Source organism: Pinus tabuliformis, chromosome 5_1 (assembly GCF_031772625.1).
Source record: "Pinus tabuliformis cultivar Carrire ecotype Pingquan chromosome 5_1, CPIR1, whole genome shotgun sequence".
NCBI lineage: Eukaryota > Viridiplantae > Streptophyta > Pinopsida > Pinales > Pinaceae > Pinus > Pinus tabuliformis.
Window position 1 is genome coordinate 530,105,710 of NC_142305.1, and position 14,967 is coordinate 530,120,676.

A 14,967-nucleotide genomic window follows, 5' to 3' on the forward strand; every position below is an offset into this window, starting at 1 on the left:
TCCTTTAAGGTGCGATTTTTCCTTTTAGCTACACCATTTTGTTGTGGAGTATATGGAACAATATGTTGCACTTGAATTCCTTGCTTAGTGCAAAAGTTAATGAATTTCTTGTTAACATATTCTCCGTCATTATCAGATCTTAGCTTAAGAATTTGATGTCCAGATTGTTTTTCAACAAAGGCCTTAAAATCCAAGAACATGTTAAATACTTCACTCTTGAGTTTTAACAAGTATACCCAAGTGCGTCTGGAGAAATCATCAATGAAAGTTAATAAATACTTGTAGCCAGAGAATGAAACAATTGGAAGTGGACCACATAAATCACTATGCGCAAGTTGTAAAGGGGCTGAGGCGTGCCAAGAGGCACATTTTCAAAAACTATCTTGATGATGTTTTCCGAGTACACATCTGGAACAAACACCATCTTTGCAAGATATCATAGGAAGACCTGTCACCATATTTTCTTTACATAGATTTTGAAGGGAGCGATAGTTTAAGTGACCAAATCACTCATGCCAAAGTTTGCTCACTTCATCATTAAGAGCAACAAATACCGAGGGAAGTGTTGATGACCCAAAGTTGTTAAACTTATACAACCTTGTAGAATCATCAACAATTCCAGTAGCTAAAATCTGTCTAAGATCTCTTAGGTCCTTAATTACAACATCATGAGGTGAAAATTCAACGATTTTACCATCATCTGAATGAGTTATTTGATATATAGATAGAAGGTTGCAGGATAAGGTTGGAACACATAATACATCATTAAATTGACCATTGTCTAGATGAACAGTTCCAGTCCCTACAACACTAAGAGATCTATCATCACCAACATATATATTTTTGGTGTTACAATCATTTAAAGAATAAAACATGGATTTGTTTTTGGCCATGTGATATGGATTTTTCATTGTTGCTTCAAAGGCTTCCATCTTCTTAAAGCATTTGGATTCGAAGTGGCCATCTTGATTACAAAATTTGCAATGTCTATCAATCTTGTTCCCTTTTCCTTTATTTTCCTTATCATTTTGTTGAATTGATTTTTCATTTTGTGAATGAAATTGCTTAGGACCCTTGTTTAGTTTAGGACCATTCTTTTTAGATACTATTTCTTAGGATTTTTTGAATTTGGTTGTTGTTGGGAAGCTAAGGCTTTCTTAGAAGAGTTTCCAAGATTAGGAAGGCCAATATGTAATAGTTTTTCTTGTTCTCTTATTAAAGAATCACAAAAGGCATCAAAGGAGGGGACTTGTAGTCTTGTCCTTGAGAAATAAAGGCTTCTCTAGTAGAATGGAAGGTGGAAACAAACACAGAGTAGGCTGGTCCCAACTTAGTAAGAATGGAATAGATAAGGCTACCATCTTCTTTCTTAACCTTAACACCTTCCAAGAGAATTCTAAGGGTCTTGAACTTGGACAAAAAAACTTCAATGGAAGAAAAATTATTGGGGTCCAACATAAGCAACTCATTTTCAAGTTGATGGGCTCTAATTTCATTTTTAATTCCAAAAACTTTAGTGAGTTGTTTCATTGCTTCATTAGGGGTATCAAGTTCTGCGATATGGAATCTAAGGTCTGGAGAAATAGACATCCCTATCAACCCACGTGCTTGATCTTGTCTATTTTCCCATTTGGCTGCCTTATCTTCATCTTTAGGTTTAGTTTCTTGGCCTGAGGCTATTCTGTAAAGACCTTTGCTTCTAAGTAAATCCACAATGTAGGACCACCATTGGAAGTAGTTGGTGCTGTCAAGAATAACTTGACATGGACTTTCCATTTTAACAGAAACTAAAGTTGTAGATGCTGAAACTAAGTGTTCCAATGGAAATATCTCGAAAAATTAGGCCGATTAAAAAAAAAAAACGGCTTCCAGATGAAGAAGTTATGGCTTTTTGAAGAAAAGTTGTTGAAGATGCCGACGAAGTGCGTGAATGTGCAGAAGTGAATGATAATGTTATATTTAAAAAAAAATCCCCCCATTTCCAAACTTAATCTAATTAGTTCACTTTAAAAATAAAAAATAAAAAGATTTTATGTGACCCACTTTTATAAATAAGTGAAAGTTACTTTTACAATGGTACTTTATGAGCTACCTACTAAATTGTAACTCAAATAAAAGATAAAGAGACTTTAGAATTATAAGTAATCACTTTTTATAATGGGTGAGAACATTTTTACATAAAGTAACTTTAAAACATAAGTTACATGTGTTTTTTGAAAAAGTAACTCAACAAAAAGAAAGACTTGAACTCAAGACCTCTATTCTCATAAAGTAACTTTGGACCAAGTGAGCTAATTTAAAATGTTAGTAATTTTTGGAAAAGAGAAAAGGGTTTTTTTTAGTCACTGAAGCTTTGGGGTGCGTGCTTACTTGAAAAAACTACTTTTGCTTACAAAACAAAAACCACGAAACTCAACACGGACATACAAAAAAAACCAAACCTTATGGCTTGAAGATTTTGCTGGAAACTAAATATTTCCTCAATGTTTCTGATTTTCTGAGATCACACTAAGGCGCGACGGAAAAGAGCATACGCATGAGAAAAATCTTTCCTTTCTATTTTTGATTTGCCCAAATCGCACAGTCGCGGGACAAAGAGCATACACAGAAATGAAAGGTATAGATCTGGTAATAAAAAACAGAGAAATAAATAATTAAAACTGCAAATAAAGATTGTATACCTCCAGATCTTAAAAATGACGTAGCTAGGGCTACTGGAAACCTTTTTGCGTGAAACGAAAGGGGTTCCTCACTGGAATAGATGTTGCTAACACAATAGAGCAGTCCTCTCAGCCCGAAAGCAGTAAGAAACAATAGATCTAGGAAATGACAGTCGGATGCAGTTGTACTAGCTTCCGATTTGGATCACCAACAGATGCGACCCTCAAATAGCTCTGATACCATGTAGGAATTTACAGGGTAAGTTCCTTAGACAGAACACCAAAGGACACCGCTCACAAATAAATCAAAAACCAATACACCAATATTCTAGACGTGGTTAAAACCCTCAAAGAGGGAAACAGTCCACAGCTTGAGCCAACACGGCCACTTCAGGCAATTTATTAATAAAAGAAATAAAATTTACATAAGCTTCTCTCATGAACGGTCACCTTACAAATGACCCTCCATGCTCTTTAAATAGAGATCATGGACCAATCGGGTGTTAATCCACGGATCAAGTGTCAATAATACCGAGGAGAGAATGAACCGTCGGATCACTTCATGTCTAGAACATATCGTGACCGTCGAATTGAAAGTTACAAAGTACATAGTAAAGAAACACACTTTACCTAACTCTATACTAGACCAAGTTATACTTAACTATTTCCTTTGTGTCGGAATATCCTAACAAAAGACAAAGTAAAAGGTGGAAAAATTAGTGCCAAGGAAAGGGACACTCAAGTATATGCAAGCGCTCCCTTCATAAAGGTGCTCATGGATGAAGGTTTTTGCATAACCTAGTATAAGACTATGAAACCGCTCATGAATTACACCCCATGGCATATCACTTATCATTTACACCTATGGATTGAAGGGTCGACCTAAGAATTGTTCCTCCCCTAAGGTTTAAATCACTTAATAGGGACATTTGATGATCATCCCATTGCCCAAATTTTGAAACTTGTATAATATCTTCAGCTAATGTGAAATTTGAAGAAAATACTTTGTGTGAGACACTTACATGGATGACATTAAATATGGTACAATTTTTATGCTTGACTGAATTTTATGATCATGTTAGCTGATTTTACTTGAGTCTTTGAGCCCATACTTGATGATGAGCTGCATATGGTCATGTTCCTTTGGAGGACATTGAGGTTGCTTCACTCATGTTACTTTGATGTTGTTAAGACGCCCTTTAGAGGAGCCTTCCACCACACCTTTGATCTCGTATATTGACTTGAGGATGATTTGGCATGCTTCGAGTAACACTTCTACACCTCTACCACCTAAAGCATTTCCCATTGGAGCTAGGGCATTGCCCCTAGAGGGTGATGATGTACCTTTGCTTGAAGAGGTGACATTGGGGATTGAGAGGGAACCTTTTAATGATTGGAGATGATTTTTGGGCCCCCTTGATGAGGAGATGCACCTTTTCATTATGATACATGAATTTTGGGGTACCTTTAGCCCTATTTGGAGATGAAATCACCTTTGGAGGAACCTTTACTCACACGTGTGGGTTAATTTGAGGATAACTTTATGTCATATCATTAAGGAGGTTATTTTTAGGGTTGGCTTGATGAGATATCCACCTTGCATCATGGATTTCATGTTTTTTAGGCCTTTAGCATAACTTGAGTACAATATATTGGTTACCCTAGTATACATAAGGGAGTGACTTACTCATTTGGGTCACTGTACACTCGAAGATCATTTATCTCTTACTGAGCATCTTTTCTCTAGTTCATTATGGAGTACTAGTTGAACAACTTCTCTTGGGGACTCTTGTGACGCGGATTAATCCCTTTTCATGCATGGTTATGGTGAATCTTGAATGAAGGCATAATGAAGTAAGTAGGTTGACTTGTTATATCTTAGTTTCATGTTTTAATGGGTGGATGATTCTTGTTTTAAGCTAGTTAGCATGGTATTTTTTTCACATTCCTTGCTAAACTAACCCTTCTTCCAAAAATTTGAGAAAATAACATGTTAACTCCTTCCCTTAGGTTGTCTTGAAAGTCGAGATCCTTAATATTAAACCTTAGGGTAAATAGGTTTATTTACCCTATTTTATTTAACTCTTGTTTCTACTCCAAGGAAACCCTAGATTAGTTTGTTCCTAGACTCCATTAGCCCTATATTGAGAAGGCGTTAGTCATATTTCTTCTGGCATTCATAACCAACCATAAAACCATTTTTTATTTTGTTTTAGGGTAACCTAGGGTTAATTACAACAAAATCCTTATATATTCAACATTTATTGACCTATATGTGAGTGACCTAGGGTTAGGAATTGTTTTGAGAAGATTGGATAATTAAATTTTCACATTTCATGTGCAATTTCTAGCCATTAATTAGGGTTGATGGCTACGGTTTAATTTTTGTTATATTTCATTTTGTCTGTTGAAATTTTTATAATTTATTCTCTTATTCACTCATAAATTTAACCTTCATTTTACACTTTATTATCATAGTTTTCAGGGCTAAATTTGCTATTGTCATTAGCTACGAGATTGCTACAATTTTGATGATCATCTAGATAATTTATGCTATTTTGGTGTAATTTATTGTTTGGTGTGTTCGAGAAATTTATTTGAGCCTTTATTGGTCAACTTGAATCTCTATATTGAGCCATAATAGAATTTGAACCCAAATTTGGAAGTTACACTCTTGTCCACCCTAAAACCTAATTTGTTATTCTTATCATTGGGTGGAAATTAGTTTAGAACCCTAGAGGATGCTTAACTTGAGGTAATTGGGTTATTTGATTCCTGAGATCTATTAGGGAATCCTTCCTTGTATTTGATTGTGTCCATCACTAAAAGAAGGGAGTTTTTGCTGAGGTGACAAGGGGGACACTCCCACTTTTTCACTCTATCTATGTCATCTAGTGAGGATTTGCACTATGGTGCTAAACTTTGTTGTAACATGGTTGAGCACTAAAAGGAGGAAAAATATGGTTAGGGGATTTTAGCAATGAGTAATGCATGTCAAACAATAAGTTAGCCTTTAAATCCCAATGACGAGGAGATATGTGTCTATGTTTTTATGATTATATGATCATGATATTGTTATATCCTTTAATATAAAGTTTAATGATTTCTAAGTTGTATGTTTTTATACTCCAAAACTAATGATTAAGTAATTACTTAATAGCCAAAGGAGTTGGATCCAATGGTGAAATGTGAGAAGTTTTTCGCCGTTAGGTGAGATTTAATTCCCGTGAGGGCCTAACTTGGAGCCATGGGGACACCTTGAGGTAGTGGTCAAACGCGTGGTTGCACCTAGAGAGACTATATTAAATGGTCTTGTGACTCGTACATGCATAAGTTGATCAAATCCCATCCCCATGTCCTCCTTAATTTTATTAATAAGTCCCTAGGGGCAAATCAATTGGCGATCATCGTGATAATGAAGTGTTATATACCATGAGATTCAAAGTTCAAATCCCCTCAATTTATTCATGGGTTGCATGCTGGGGGCGACGTGGTTCACCTAGAGTTATAATGATAGTGGTCAGAATCGACCTCGTGTCACACGAGTACAAGACCAAACCAATTGCTAATTCCTCTAGTAAAAAAAAAGTAATTACTTAATAATAATTTGGCTCAAATTTTCATTTTGATATCTCTTTATAATTGAATGGCTATATTACATGCTCATTTTTTAATATAGTCACACATCCCCCTAAGTCGAGTGTTAGGGATGAGTGAAGGAATGTTTGGGCTTGCATCTTTGATGATAGAGTACTTGAAATCCTCCACGACTCTCACGACAACAATAGGTGGTGGGATACAAAATCCAATGCTCCCTGCAGACAATGGGGCGACAGTTAATTGGGTTCCTATGACATAATGACCAACTATGGAAAACAAGTGACATTCATGGCCAATGTATAGTTGATCATGCTATTGTCTCCTACACAATTGCTCAATATCTACACATTTTGTGGGATAATTCTATGTTAACAAGAAATGATGGGCTCTTGTCCCTCGACATCCTTCATTGGTTCAAGGTTTATATAACCTAGGGTTATAATAGGTTTCCATGATGGTTTTATCATAAGGTTTTCTCTAATTCCTAGAATTTTCTTCCTCTATTTCGTTCTTCTCGAGCTTACTATCTATCTTTCCTTTTGCTTAATGTTCCCATGACATGCATAAGGTCTGGAAGATAGGGTCATTGTAGACATAAAGGCCTCTATGGTTGTAAAGTCCAGGAAGCCGCCTAGGAAGCAACGAGTGTATACTAGGAGTGGAGTCCCCCATATAACCAAGTGAAAATTGTAATTGTTGTGGTTGAAATTCAGATAAGTAAGTGCTATATACATGATTGGGATATCGATGAAAAGATTGGAAATTATGTACAAGATGTGGATGATTTGAGAGCTACAGATACTAAAGTAGTAGAAGACTATGGAGCTTTATTTGCATTCCAAGACCATGGTGTGGAAATTCCGTAAGACAAAGATGAAGCCAAGGAGGAAGGGTTGTTGCACTTGGAGGAAATTATGTTCCAACTCAAGGAAATAAACCTAATCTCCTCTCCTCCTCTTCTCAAGCTCCTATCAAGCATGTTTCTAATCATGAGGAACAACAGACCTCTCCTAAAGCTAAATTCATTACCACAGATTGATAGATATATGGTTAGACATTTAGTTTTTTGTTATGTTTTGTATAGGATTTTATTATTTCATAGAGACTGGCATCTTAAGTATACATAGGTTATTATTGCTTGTCTAGGTACTCTGTTAATTTTGAACTTGCCTTAGACATTATGAACAAACAATTTGTATTTCTATTGTTGTTCAAGTTTCAAGTGATTAGCTAGTAGCTAAATTTTGCATTGTATTTTGACATTATTGATTAATCAATATAATAAAAAACCTATCTTACAAATAAAAAGTCACACATCACATTGTTTTTTTTGTAAGGTTAGGCAATCACTTTATATTAATTTGCAGAAGAAAGGACACATAATAGATGCCCAAAAGCTACTAGTCTTCCACTTAGAAACCTGGACCAATATCAGAGTTTCAAAATTTTAACCTTGGATATTGCCAATGATATAAGTCTATCATCTAAAGTAAAAACATAACTAATAAAAACATATTGCCAAATATTAATAGTTAGAACTACACCATTTCCACTATAACAAAAATGCAAGATTTCCTCATCATGTTATCCAGAAGGAGAGTCCACCTAGATTGGTGGTTGTGAGTTTTTGTCTTCCTCGAATGGAGTGAAGGTGATGCCTTTCATGTGCTTGGCCAAGACAAAAACTTTGTTATCCAATTTCTCTAGTTTATCCGAAACCTGGCATAAATCCCACGCTCGACCACCCACCATGGGGGAACACACATCACATTGTTATATTAATTAAAAATTAAGAGATATACATACAAAGAAAAAATAAATTTGGGTTCATCTTGGGTGGTTGGGTGGAATGATTGTCATCCCCTTATCCCACTTTTATATTTCCTCCTCCTAGATATGTAGGGGAGGGATGCCAGTCGTTGCACGCCCTCCCTGTCACAACATCAAACGACCACCCAACATTGAATCACCTATACGACACGTGTCCAACGCATCGTCCCACTTGTCATGGTAGCTGGGGAATTAACCGACACCTCATTTCTCGTGTTTTCCCCCGTCAATTAAGGTTTAGGGTTTATTGTGTTTGAATCCTTTGTTATTTTGCTTGGGGTAGGTGTGTGGGTGTTCTTTTGCCCCAAATGTTGTTCGGATGGCACCCTGATGTTGGTCAACATACACTCGGTGATTGCGCTTGAGCGATTTCATTGCTGAGAGAAGTAGTTTGTGTGCTGAGAGAAGTGGTTTGTGTTTTGTTCAGGGGTTCGACTGTTGTGGTTTAGGGTTTCATTTTTTATGCCTTATTGCTCCATTGCTATGGCGCACCAATGCTTGGTACAGTCATTTTCTCTCTACCCAGCCCCAGATTTCAGCCAACTCAACAATGGACATGATGGACATGGGTTTTTCACGCTCCAGTGGGTTTTTTTGAGGGTAATTTCTCTTGCTTGTGAATTTTTTAGGCATTTTCACTGGTTCATTTGCAGTTATTTTTTACACCTTTGTGATTTTTGCTGCAGGTAAGCTCGGTGTGGTTTGTAGGTGAGGTGTGGCGAGGGGTCGAGGTCTTCGACACTGATGCAACGAGGTTTGTGCATCTTGGTGGCTTCGTCGATGGTTGTCCGATAGGATTCCATTCCTATTAGCTGCTAACTTTGTGTTTGTAAACACATTCAAACCATGGGAAGTTTGCACTCTTTGGTGTTTTTATGGTTACAGTTCAATGTAATTTTTCTTTCTTGGGTTCACTGAATTTATTCGTGAGCATAGGGTTCACTGTAAGTTTTTCCCTGTTTTTATGCTTAAGCTTCACTGTAATTTTTTTAGGGTTTTTTTGCATGGGGTTCACTATAAAATTTTCCTATTTTTATGCTTAGGGTTCACTGTAAATTTTGCATACATTTTTTTGAGTGGGTTTCACTGAATTTTCGCTTGGGGTTCACTATATTTTTTGAGGGTTTTATGCTTAAGGCTCACTATAATTTTTGCGAGGATTTTTTGCTTGTGGGTCTTTATAAATTTGAGAGACCCTCATCTTTTGAGCCTGATGACCGAAGAGTAGGAGTACTTTTGAGCCTGAAAACCTTCTTTGTCAACATTCCATGGCCTTGGTCACGCCTTGGGTGGAAAATAAAGATATAAAAACGATACTTTCTTTGGGGGTTTATATATTTCTCAAGGTTGTTCATTTGATCTTTCAAAAGTTGTCAAATCCCTCACCCGTAGGTAGTAATTGGGCCCTAATCCAATGCACATTTTATGATTACTTCCATCTCACTAGGAAGATTTTGGGGTTCACCTTCGTTTGTTATCTTGGGTTGCTTATAGTTTAGCGATGGTAGTCTTTTTCGCCATTTTTTTCTGTTTCTTTTATTTTCTCTGCATATACAAAGAGGCATTGCAATATGGTTAGATACGCCCCTATAAAGACCTCTATCCCAACCTTCCTATTAGAGGTACTAGACTTTCTGAAGATCCATGTTGCAATATCTTGGTGTGTTGTGCAGAGCGGTTGATTTGAAAGAACTCAATGAGACAAATGAGAGGAGATATAACATGGGTAACTCGCAGGCCTCCCAATTGAGGATCTCTCACCCATTTTAGAATTTATGACTTGGTATTTCAATAGTTTCGAGCCACTCCCCGTGGTACCTTGGACATTGCAAATTCCACTGTAATTTTGTCTGATTTGTTTTCAATTTTTGTGAACGATGTCTATTTTTGTGATCTATGTTTCTCTGGTGAACTATGCCCTAACAGGAAGAGTCAAGATTTAAGTTGGACATTGAACCTATTTTGTTTTAAGTAATGAAAGTAAGGTCAATTTTTTCTTCTTGAGAAAAAAGGGAGTAGCCGCTTTGCTCAATTTTCATTTACATAAATCTCATGTTGATTCGGTTTGAGGCATAATCATAAAGTCCGTTAAGAAAAAGAATCGCAATTGTTTGGCAGCTTCATAGTTTCTATCTCCTTGCTGAAGGCATATATTTGGAAAACTAGCCTTGATATTAAACCTCCTTACAATTAACTTATGCTTGAAAAGATAGAAAGTTATACAAAAAATGTGTAGCTTAAATGAGGTTGTAGGCTTACTCAACAATTTAATTTACACGTGACACTAATATTTAATCCACTTGTTTGTCTTGATTTTGAATCATGATATACATTTCATTTGACTATTAAGTATTGACATGAGTTGTGGAGTTAAAAACACCTTGGGATAAACAAATTTGCTTAATTTGTAATACTAAGGAAGTTGAGGATGAGTTCCATTTTGAGTTTGTGACTTTTCAACATGCCTAAATGCTTCTAGGATTATTTCTTGTCATCCACTACATTTTTCCCACATTTTCTTCTCTGGTCATAACAAGACAATTGTGAATTTGTTTGATTAAAAAGTTTTGAATTTGTTTGATTCAATGGAGTCATGGAAAATCAAGTTTTTTAATAGATTGTGTGGTATTCTTTCTTTTCATCCATTGTGTTTTGATCACATTTTCTTCTCTGGTCATAACAAGCCAGTTGTGAATTTGTTTGATTGTGTGGTATTCTTTCTTGTCATCCACTGCATTTTCCTCACAGTTTCTTCTCTGGTCATAACAGGACAATTGTGAATTTGTTTGATTAAAGAATTTTGAATTTTTTGATTCAATGGACTCATGATGTTTATAATTAACCCAATTGCAATGGAAGCAGAGCTATCCCCTATAAGCATTGTCAAATGGAATTGAATGTATTTTCAATTTGTAATAGTGAGGGAGAAATTAGGAGGTTGAAAATGACCACCAAAATAAATGGAATCATGATGTTTGCATCGACTTGGGTTTTTACTGTTACTGTTCACTGTTTTGTGGAGTTTTCAAATTATATAAAGTAAGTTGTTCATGATTCCATTATTCCCTCGTTTGTCATTTATTTAACAACTCAAAGAAAAATATGATGTTGTGGATCATTTGGTATGTAAAGGTAGAACAAAAATTCCATTTGCATTCTCAGCTAGGATTTCTCCATTCAAATAGACTATGAATGTTGCTTCTAAAATGGCTTTTGATTACAATGTTGCAAACAATATGGAATAAAACGACCTAGATTATAAGCCAAAATCCTCATGTGACAAGAAAAAGAGGCAATCCATCCAAAATCCACATCATAATGTGGTTACAACAAAAAACATATCACACCCCTATTCTTGATGGCCTCCAGAATCTTTAGTGCCCAAACTTTTTGAGTTTCCTGCTTGATCCAAGTAGGTTGGCCTACCTAATAGTGGCTGATTAGGATGTGTTGCATTGCTACCATATAATTGAGTCCAATTTTCCTCTTGTAGCCATGGAGGAATTGAGTGCAAATAACTCACAACTACTAACCCTTGCATTAAGTGGAGGTGTTTGATAAGAATACATAGGATTGACACCTACACTGGTAGGAATATAGCAAGTGGGTAAACCCCCATTCTGATATTGAGGCACTTGAATGTTTATGAGGTCTTGGAATAATGGTGTATTATTTGCAATTTGGTCCAATGTGATTGACATCATCCTCGTTTCATTAATTGTGCTTACATCATTGTCAACTGCCACCCCTCTTTCTCTTTGAAGCATTTGTTGAGCCTTTCTTACTTCCTTTTCTTGCCTTGCTATTTGTTTTTTATGGTCCTTCTCTTTCCTTCTTTCTCTCTTTCAAGCCCTTCCTCTGCTCGAAGTTGAGTTGCGACAATCCTTGCTACCTTCTTTTCCTTGGTTAAGGCTTTCTTTTTCTATTTTAATTCTTGAATGTCAAGTTTCTTTTTTCAAACTCAACTAATAGGGCTATATAGTCTTCTGAGGTGAGTAACTATGAACTTCGGCCCAAACGAAGACTACCTGGTGTTCCATGCTTTTTTTTCATTGACACTATCTCTACTGGTAGCTTTAGGAACCGACCAAGTAACTTCTCATTCCCTGTGTCCTGCATGTCATTGGTTGAAACTTGCCTTTCAATATCCAGGACAACTAATTGAACTATATTTTTCCCTTCATATGATTCCTCATGATGTGCACTATCTTATTCCATTGATCTATTATCCACACAAAAAATGAACAATTTCGTTGTTCAATTCTACTGGTTGTGAAGGCATGTTCATTCTTTCTTCATTCGTTTTTGAGACACCGTATTTGTTTATATTCATTGTGGCTTTTGCCAACCATGATGGTGGGGTTAATTGGCTTGGCAATGTCAATTGGTCATTGTTACTTCCTAGTGTAATATCAACAATTTATTTTTCAATCACATTATCATTGTCAGTTGCATGATTAACAAAGTCATTAAGAATATTGACAACTGAAGTTCCATGTGCTTTAGTTGGTAGAACAACCTCCGTGTTAGTACCAATTGGTTCATGATTATATTTATTTTCACTTACCTATTGATCATCATCACCATATAAGTGTCCTTGAGAGAGGGAAATTATATTATAAGCTGCAACTGCATCTTCCTGTTCATCCACTTCTTCTTGCATTTCAACATCTACTTGGACATGCCCTTCTTCTTGAACATTTACATGAAACGATTGGCTACAACCAGTATCATGCATAAGAGCATCATAGTTTAGTGGCCATATTCCAGTCCTCCTAAAGCCAAACTTGATATTTGATGGTGTGATAGCCCTTTTAAAGGATTTACTTCCAAGCTCTGCTAGCTCAAACCTTTTCATCTCTAATCCTAGATTCTTTGCCATCCATGCAACTTGCTCTGACCTGAAATAGTTCTTGAAAGGACCAAACACACTAACATCAAGGGGTTGCAATCTGTGAGTGGTATAAGCAGGCAATGTGAATAGGTCGATGCCCAAATTGTTTGCCTCCTCAATTGTTTGCACAACAATTTGGCTTCCATGATCATCTAAAATCAATACATGTACATTTTCAGGTGAGACACCACCTAGAATAGATGCAACAAAGTGACAAAGCCAATTTAAAAAAATTTCCTTAGTCATCCATGCATGCACTTGATTCAAAGTTTTGTAAATAGTTTTTCAATTGATTTTTACCTTTGAATAGATAAAAGCCTCGGATTGAAGTGCCAATTGCATTGACACAACATAGAATAGTTATCCACTCCTTGCTCTTAGGCAAAAACCTTTGGCACATTTCGGCTTCCTCACTTGGGAATTACCTGCATGCCACAATTCCTTCCTTCTTGTAAACATGTTTCGTCACAGTTCTATGTATGGTATGCAACATAAGAATACTTAATGTATGTACTAGAAATAACTTCATAGAATTTAGACACAGTTGCGGGGCATAAATTTAAAGCTCAGTCTTTGTCAAGGCCCTAAGTTGTACGCAATACAAGTTCTGGGTGCCTTTTTTTAAACCCAAACCACCATGATTTACCAAGAAACCCATCTTTGAATGAATTTGGCCTCCCCTAATAGATTTGAGCAACTGTGGATTTGAGTTGCATCAACTCTAGCCCATGTCCTATTTGGGCCATCTCCTTACACCACTCAACCACCTCGGTCTCCTCCTATTCAGTGATAACTGTAAGAGGCCCTCTACATTTTGTATTAATTATCCCATTTATCTAATATTGTATCGATGAGGGAGGAATACAGTGTTTTTTGGCAAATGCTTGAACTAAATATCCATTAAACTCTATGTCATCAATTGCAGGTAACAAGTCTTTTTTTTTCCAACCTCTTATGGCATTGATCTTCTTAGTTGAACTTTCCCCTTAGACTATGGTTGATGGTGGATCTGTGTTTGATGGTGGGACAACATCAAACTCTATCATGGCCATCCTCAACAAAATTGTTGGGAGCATTGTTGACATTCACATCACATGTTCCTTCCTCATCCGATGAAGGGCATTGCAGCTGGGCACCACTGGTCACTCACCTTCCACTTTTCCTTGTACAAGAAACACAACTAAATATTGGCACATATGCAACTACTTGCAAATTTATTTCATACATTTAGTTAACAATAATTGAAATTATGCTTTCATACAGGCAATTAACAATTCACAAAAAAAATAGAAACACCTTAAATTGTTCAACCTCATGTCCATGAACACTTACTTTACCAACATAAAATTCAATCAATCAATTTCTTTTTAATGGTTAGTGATTCTCGTATTGTGGGAATGGTTCTTAGTTTGCCAATATTGTTATTCCTATAGATAACAATCTCCATGCATGAAGGAAGTTGTAGGCTTGCCTTGCTAAAGGAATTTAGCAACTCAATAGAGCTATAGGTTTTATTGAGCTGCTAATTTCCTTTAAAAATGTTGAGCCTCATGTCCATGAACACTGACTTTACAAACACAAAACTCGATCAATTTCTTTCTAATGGTTAGTGATTCTCCTATTGTGGGAATGGTTGTGTTTCATGCTATAGCAAATATTCATGTTTAAAAACAACAACATAAATCTATGTTGGGTTGGGCATTAAACTGATGTGATTCCTAAAACTGAAACCTTGTTGGGCCTACAATTTTCTACATGCCTCTTAGCCTAGAATCATCAACTCAAAACCTAGATAGTGGTAGAATTGGAAAATTCATCTAGAGGTGGTAGAGGAGGTGTTCCAAGGTTAGAAGCTCTCTCATAGAAAATTTTGTATGTTCTTAGATGGGGCCTCAAAAGGAAAAATAGGTCGATGGTAGGTGTAGGAGGATCATTTTCAAAAAGTTTATTTTGAATTGGGGACCAAATAAGGCAACCAATAAT